Source organism: Chrysochloris asiatica, unplaced genomic scaffold, assembly GCF_000296735.1.
Source record: "Chrysochloris asiatica unplaced genomic scaffold, ChrAsi1.0 scaffold00014, whole genome shotgun sequence".
In the NCBI taxonomy this organism is placed as follows: Eukaryota; Metazoa; Chordata; class Mammalia; order Afrosoricida; family Chrysochloridae; genus Chrysochloris; species Chrysochloris asiatica.
In genome coordinates, this window is record NW_006408532.1 from 6,643,637 (window position 1) to 6,652,244 (window position 8,608).

An 8,608-nucleotide genomic window follows, 5' to 3' on the forward strand; every position below is an offset into this window, starting at 1 on the left:
TAACCTGAAAGAAGCAAGGTGGAATTTTTAGATTTTTAAATTTTTGTCATCTACTTACCTACTAGGTAAGTACATTAACATGAAATACTTTGAAACATATCATCTTTTTAAAAAATGGAGCTTACACAAGAAGATCACATCCCATTAGGTTGGACATTTAAATGACTGGTGAGGAGTATTTTTTTTTTTTTTTTTTTTGGTTAGCATAAATTGTCTTTAGTTATTTGTACATTTTCAGTAGCATGTCAATGTCTAACATATCAAGCTAGTATAAATTTTATAATTAGCCATTCTAGAAACTCAGTCATTTTAAGATGAAGCAGAAATGGGAAGCATACTTTAGAAAATTAATTTTCTTCTTTAATGTCTAGCTCCTCATCATTTTCATCATCATTATCTGTTTGTTGATCGTTTCTTAGTTGACAGGTGGATACTTGTCCTGTTCCAGATACACATTTAGCTGATAGCAGTCTATGAAGAGGCAACCTTGAATTTGTGCTTAGGATATCTAAACATGATGGGTAATCTGGGGGAAACAGGGTTCTGAAAATCCTCTAAATCTTCTTCCTCATCAATATTTTGTAGGTTTTGATAGGCAGCATTGTAGACCTGTAAAGCATTGCCATGAAATAACATTTAAATAGTGATAAATTCTGAAAAAAATATTTTTATATTCTTTATTTTCTGTTATTCAAAGTTGTCAAAAGTTTCTCCAGATGAGTAGCTGTTTGGGGTACCGTCCATTATTGTTGTTAAGTTCTGTTGAGTCGGTTCTGACTCAGCATTTCTGAGGAAATGGCTGGTGAATTTGAGCCTCCGACTTTGCGGTTCAAACCGCCCTCTCGGTCCAGTGCATTATCCCATCGTACCACACCAGGACTCCAGCATCCATTGTAGCTCTCTGTAATTCTGTCTGTGAAATAACATGTCGATCACATGGGCTTCACTGACGTGTCCTTTCTAACTGGGCTAACTGCTTCACTTCTCGATTCCTTGCTGTTCTTGTTGCTTTGAGGTCATTCTACTTCATTTTTACAATGGTTCCATAAGCTTTCAAAAGGTTCAACTACTTTGACAAGTCTTTCAACCTTAGATTGTCGATAATCCTGAAGTTTGGCAAATTCATCAGCAAAGTGTTTCAGTCTCTGTTTTACATTTGGGGTCTTTACAAAGTGTTTTACAAATGTTGATTTCATTCAACAAGAGGTCTGCTTTGTCTCTAGGTCTCACAGTTTTCCACATGTAAGCTGCAAAGATTTGGCACAGCACTCCAAAATGTGTCTCCACATCTGTGACAGCATCTTGCACTTGTTTGATTTGAGCAAGCTGTGCCTCAATATCTTTCCTAGTACACGATTGAGGACCCTGAGCAGGGACCCAACAACCTATAAATGATGTTTAAGTATTAAAAGTGCATCCCTCAGAATGAAATTAAAACTACCCTGCAGATCTATTTTTTCACCCTTCAAGTTGGCAAGGATGAAAGTTGGATGTGAGGAAACAGATTGCATCAAACCCTGTTTAGGGTCAGAACTGGTCCCACCCCTCTGGAAGACAGGGTGCAAATTTCAAATGCAACTCACCTTTGGCTCATCAATTGTACTTCTTGGGATTTATTCATCAGTGTATTCACATGTAGAAGGAAAGACAAGAATAGAATGTTACTCATTGCAGTATTGCTCATAAGCCAAATATTAGAAGCAAACCAATCATACATTAATAGGGGACTGCAAAGTCATTTGAACTGCAGGTTGGAGGTTCAAGCTCACCAGCCGCTCCTTGGAAACCCTATACAGGGTTGCTATGGGCTGGAATCGACTCGATGGCAATTAACAACAACAATCACATATACCATGGTACTATTATTCATATGTACCAGCATAGTCCAGAATGAGGGCTAGGATATTGTTTTTATTGTTGGGTGCCATTGAGTTGAATCCGACTCATAAAGACCCTATAAAACAGAACAGAACTGCCCATAGTGTTTCCAAGGCTACAATCTTTGTGGAAACAGAATGTCACATCTTTCTTTCATGGAGCAACTGGCAGGTTCAAATTGCCAACCTTTCCATTAACATCCAAGTGCTTTAACCATTGTACCACCAGTACCCGTTTCTGTTAAGTGCCGTTGAGTCAGCTCCAACTCAAAGCCATCCGATATAGGGTTTACAAGGAAAGGCTGGTCGGTTTGAACTGCTGACCTTGTGGTTAGCAGCCCAGTGCTTATCCTACAGTGCCACACCAGGACTCCTCAGCATAGTTATGTGGAAAAAGCACAAGTTGGAATCATATGGGACATATATAAAGAGAAATAGGTATGTTTTGTATATGCTTGTAAATTCATAAAATATCTCTGGAAAGATCACAAGACACAGATTCCATCAGCTACTTTCAGGGGATACCTCAATTGGGGTGAGAAACCTGGAGTGGGAGGGGTTTTTCCACTGTATACCTTTTTATACCTGTAAGTATTTGAGTGATATAATGCATTTTCTATCTGTCTTAATTAGTTAATACTGTTGTAACAGAAATGGACTTCTGGTGTGGTGTTGTAGGATCAGCACTGGGCTGCGAACCACAAGGTCTGCAGTTCAAATCCACCAGCCATTCCTTGGAAACCCTATACAGGGTTGCTATGAGTCGGAACTGACTTGACGGCACTTGACAACAACAATGTAACAGAAATACCACAAATGGTGACTTTAGCAAATAACTATTTTCAGGAGGCTAGAAGTCAGTTCAGGGTGCTGGCTCAAGGAGAAAGCTTTCTCTCTGTGTGGAATCTGGACGAAGGCCCTTGTCTCTTTCGCGCTTCTGCTCCTTGGCAAGCTTCATATGACTTGGTATCTCTCTTCTCCCATTTGTTCTCCAGACTGCTTGTTTAATCTCTGGATCAGCACTGGACTGCGAACCACAAGGTCAGCAGTTCAAACTCGTCAGCTGCTCCTTGGAAACCCTATATAGGGTCGCTATGAGTCAGCACTGACTCCATGGCACTTCACAACAGCAACAATTTATTCCCACAGTGTGTGGCGCTATAGGAGAAGCACGGCACCGCAAGGTTGGTGATTCAAACCCACCAGCCACTTCTCAGAAACCCTTTACAGGATTTCTATGAGTTGGAACAGACTGGAGGACATCCTCAAAAGAGATTGGCTCAAAACACATCCTACACTAATCCTGTCTCATTAATACAACAAAGACAAGCCATTCCCAAATGGGATTATAACCACAGGGATGTTGTTGTTAAGTGCCATGGAGTCATAGCAACCCTGTATAGGGCTTCTGAGGAGCAGTTGGTGTGTGAACCATATATCATGTGGTTAGCAGTCCAGTGCTTATCCTGCAGCCCCACACCAGGACTTCACCACAGGCATGTTGTTGTTGTTAAGTGCTATGGAGTCAGTTTTGACTCATAGCAACCCTGTTTAGGGTTTCCGAGGAGTGGCTGATGGGCTTGAACCACTGACTTTGCTGTTTAAACTGACCAGCGCATTATCCTGCAGCACCAAACCTTAGGTTAAGATTTACAACACAATTGTTGAGGAACACAATTCAATCTATAACAAGTTATAAAACAAAATAAAAAAAATTTTTTTTAATAAAGAAAGCAAGAATAATCTGTTCTACTTTCCCCTAAAATTTTTTTCTAAATCCACAATAAGACAAATCTCCTAGGGTCACTGACTGAAAATTTTCTTTGAAGCCCATGGAGTTCAGCCTTTTATTAGGCAGCTGGTGAGGAAGGAGGCCCTGGACTGATCTAAGAAGGCTACTAAGTGACTTTGCCAAGGTCCTGGCCACCACTAACTGAGATAGCCCATTTAGGATCTCTGGGACTATCTGTGCTGCTTCTTGTCTTCAATGTCTGTAAATCTATCTCTGTTTACAAGCTGAAGCTGAAGCCTGCAGCACAACAAGCCAGGTTGGTAAAAGTGTGAACCTACCCCTTGCTAGAAAAAGCCTACAGGCTACAGAAGAAAAATTACAAGGGGGAAAGAAAATTTGTTTAGTAATGTAGCTGAGTGGATTTTCCACTGTACACCAGAAGGGGGAAGCTGTCCCTGGAATTGAATTCTTGAAGGACTGACATAAAACTGGAATCCCCGCTCTTATAGATAATTCTACTGAAACTGCCAATCGTAGATCTCGAAAAAACATTTGCCATACAGTGGACAGAACTGAGTGGTATTATCTGTGATACACAAAATACATTTATAATTGCCAAGAGAAGGCAATGAACAGACATTAGAAAAATGGGCCAAGGATTAGAAGCCAGGACATACCTACCGTGTGGGCAGTGTGTGGATCTGTGGACAGATTTTAGTTAATGAAGCTGACTTGGCTTCACAAAATAAATCCAACTCACCTCAAGAAAACTTCATGTTCATTTTATTTGAATGGGTTCAATAATATTAATGTTTATCACCCACCCAACCCCCAAAAGCAACATCCTCTGGAATCATGCCAAGTCATTGAAGAACTACAAAATAAAATGTCTGAAGTTTTCATACTAAAAGACACATTCTATAATGGTTACTAGGAGTGGGAGGAAAGAAAGAATCATTCATTGACTACAGGGTAGATGGAGCATGGGTGCTGCGCTGTACAAAGCGCTGGACTGGTAACCTCAAGCTCAGTGGTTCAAACCTACCAGCTGGTCTTTGGAAACTCTATACAGTTTCGCTATGAATCAGAACTGACTTGATGACACGAAACAACAACAACAACAACAAGAGGGCAGACACCTTTTAACTTGGGTGGCGGGGCAGGCAATGTACAAGGATGGAGGTTGGCTAAAGAAAGACACAGGGAAGAAAGCAAGAGTTAAAGGGAATAGAGATAAATACTGCTGACTAGTGATACCTGGAGGGGATTGCAATCATTGAAATGAAACAAAATATATGATTTGTTGAATGTAAAACTGATGATCTGCTCTGTAAACCTTCAATCACCATAAAAAGTTTTAAAAGGGGGCTCAGGCAAGATTGGTAAAATATACAACCAGAAAGATGCGGGTGCTCACAACTACCGGGGAAATGCAGAGTGATAATGAGTTAACACTTTACAATGGGGAGGGGGCAGGAGAGACATTCTGGGTAAGAAGTGTCTATATAGCACTGGGACTCTGGCTGTTCTATCTGATTTTATGATGTTACTCCTTTGTGTTTAAATTACTTCGTCTGTGAAATTGGTAGTTCCTGTTTTGTAGGTTTATTGTGAGGATTAAATAACTACTCTGGGTAAAGTGTTCAGAACATTGTCTGGCCAAGAGGAATGCTATTTAAGTGCCTGCTGGTAAATATCTTATAACCTATTGACCGTGGAATCCATCCCCACTCACAGCCACCCTATAGGACAGAGTAGAACTGCCCCCCATAGCGTTTGTAAGAATCATCTTGATGACTGTGGGTTTTTTGTGTTTTTAAAAAGTCTTTACTGAAGCAGATGTCTACATTTTTCACCCACAGGTCCAGCCATCACCCCTTTGATTGGCAGCCAACACTTAACCACTGTGCCACCATTGTTGTTAAGTGCTATTGAGTTAGTTCCAACTCACAGTGACTCTGGATAGGGTTTCCAAGGAGCAGCTGGTGGGTTTGAACTGCCAGCCTTGTGGTTAGCAGTCCAGAGCTGACCCTATAGTACCATACCAGGACTCTATTTTGCATCTTAGATGGATTCCTATAAGCAGGGGCAGATTACCTAATGAGCAAGATAACCACAGACTGATTTGTGCTTATTTATTAATCTGTAGTGAATAATCAGAGTCTTGATGTGGTGTTGTAAGATCAGCAAGGTCAGTTTGAACTGCAAGGTTTGCAATTCAAACTCACTAGCTGCTCTTCAGAAACCCTATGCAGAATCACTATGGGTAGGAACAGACTCGATGACACTGAACAGCAACAATAACTGTGAACAATTACATATTTTCCACCACATCAGAGACTCTGCTTCTAGGTGAGACTGGCATCTTTCTTCTAACCCCATAGCACCTTCCTATAGAATCGAAGTCTCTTTTCAAATTTGCAATCCCTGCCAGGGACAGAGTACCCAGTAAGCAAGGTAACATGAGTTTATTTACTAATCTGTAGTGAACAGTTTCACCACAGATGTGGTAAACACCAAAAACCCACTGCCATCGAGTCAATTTTGACTCACAGTGATTCTATGAAGTTTCCAAGGCTACAAATCTTTACAAGAATTGACTGCCTCATCTTTCTCCTGAGGAGGGCCTGGTAGGTTTGAACTTCTGATCGTTCAGTTAGCAGCCCAATAAGTAACCCGCTGTACCACCAGGGCTCCTTATTTTGTTCACTACAGATTAGTCAAAACTACCAGCTGTTCCTCAGGAGAAAGATGAGGTTTAATGGTCCCGTAAAGATTTACAGCCTTGGAAACCTTATACAGGGTCGTTGTGAGTCAAAATTGACTCCATGGTACATAACCAACCAGCAACAAATTAGTAAGTAAGCACAAGTAAGTCAGTACTTACCTTTCCCCTAGTTATAAGGTTATAATCTGCCCCTAGCTACAAGGTTATTGCTCAGTAAGAAAGTTAAGATGCAGAAAGTATTGTCATCTGCATTAATAAGAATCTATAGAGCTCTGGCAATGTAGTGGTTACGAATCGGGCTGCGCACCTTAAAGTCAGCAGTTCGAAACTACCAGCTGTTCCATGGGAGAAAGATGAGGCTTTCTGCTCCCGTAAAGATTTACAGCCTCAGAAACCCTATACAGAGTCGCAACTGATTCCACAGCACATAACAGCAGCAACAAGATGTCTAGGTGTGTCTATGATTTCATGGGCATTGGAAAATACAAGACACATTCTTGGCTTTCTACAAAGGTTACCAAGGTAGACAGTGTGGTGATTGTGATGATGGGGGAAGAAGCAAAGAAAAACTCTTTAAGCTTCTTTTAAAATTTTATTTATTTATTCAAATTATAGACATGCATACGTATAGATGGAATCCTGGTGTGGCACTGTAGGATAAGCACTGAATGGCAAGGTCGGTTTGAACCGAAGTTCAGTGATTCAAACTCACCAGTTGCTCCTCAGAAACCCTATACAGGGTCGTTATGAATCTGAACAAACTTCATGGTGCTTAACAACAACAAATATGTATAGATGGGAGCCCGGTGGCTCTGTAGGGTAAGCACTGAACTTTTAACTACAAGGTCGGTGGTTCTAGCCAACCAGCTGCTCCACACGGAGAAATAAGAGGCATTCTGCTCCTGCAAAAATTTTAGCTTCTCCCCTTCAGTCCAAGTTCCCTCCTGGGCCGGGCTGTCACTCTAGTCTTTCTGATTCCTAATGGCGCAGTTCCAATGCTCGACCGTGTCCAATGATGTGGAAAATGTTGACAAAGAAATTAATTCTAAAACTAAGAGTCATGTGACAATTAGACGGGCAGTTTTAGAAGAAATTGGAAATAGAGTTACAAGCAGAGCAACACAAGTAGCTAAGAAAGCTCCGAACACCAAAGTACCTGTTCAAACCACCAAAACAACAAATGCCAAGAAACAACTGAAACCTACTGCTTCTGTGAAACCAGTACAGATGGAAATGTTGGCTCCAAAGGGTCCATGTCCCCTACATGAGGCTTTCTCCATGAAGGAAGAGAAGCTGTGCCAAGCTTTCTCTGATGCCTTGCTCTGCAAAATCAAGGATATTGACCATGAAGATCGGGAGAATCCTCAGCTCTGCAGCGACTATGTAAAGGACATCTATCAATATCTGAGACAGCTTGAGGTTCTGCAATCCATAAAGCCACATTTTTTAGCTGGAAGTGATATCAATGGACGCATGTATGTGCACCATCCTGGTGGACTGGCTGGTGCAAGTGCACTTCAAGTTTAGGTTTCTGCAGGAGACGCTGTACATGTGTATCGCCAATATGGACCGCTTCCTGCAGATTCAGCCAGTCTCTCGAAAGAAGCTTCAACTGGTTGGGATTACTGCTCTGCTCTTGGCTTCCAAATATGAGGAGATGTTTTCTCCAAATATTGAAGACTTCATTTATATCACAGACAATGCTTATACCAGTCCCCAAATCTGAGAAATGGAAACTCTAATTTTGAAAGAATTGAAATTTGAATTGGGTTGACACTTGTTACTGTACTTCTTAAGACGAGCATCGAAAGCTGGGGAGGTTGATGTTGAACAGCACACTTTAGCCAAGTATTTGATGGAACTGAATCTCACTGACTACGACATGGGCATTACAACCCTTCTAAGATAGCAGCCGCTGCTTCCTGTTTGTCTCAGAAGGTTCTAAACCAATGAAAATAGAGCTTAAAGCAGGAATATTACACTGGATACACAGAGAGCAAAGTACTGGAAGTCATGCAGCACATGGCCAAAAATGTAGTAAAAGTCAATGAAAACCTAACGAAATTCATCACCATCAAGAATAAGTATGCCAAGGAGAACAAACAAGATGGCGGATCGGGTGGACGTACAGCAGAGAGCTCCGCCAACAACAACACAGAATACCCGACCAAGCAGGTTCAGGGGATGGTCCCAGAACTCTGAACCACATATAAAGGAATACTTAGAAGGTTGGAAGGCTCACAGCTGGGGGAATTTGTGGCAGAAGCAGGA

At 41.3% G+C, this 8,608-nt stretch overlaps 2 pseudogenes; one reads left to right on the forward strand and one right to left on the reverse strand.

Annotated features, from left to right (window-relative positions):
* Window positions 1–347: 347 nt before the first annotated feature.
* LOC102811438 lies at window positions 348–1,594 on the reverse strand (annotated as a pseudogene).
* A 5,724-nt stretch (window positions 1,595–7,318) lies between these two features.
* The window catches only part of LOC102842793, a 5,157-nt pseudogene continuing 3,867 nt past the window's right edge, over window positions 7,319–8,608 (forward strand).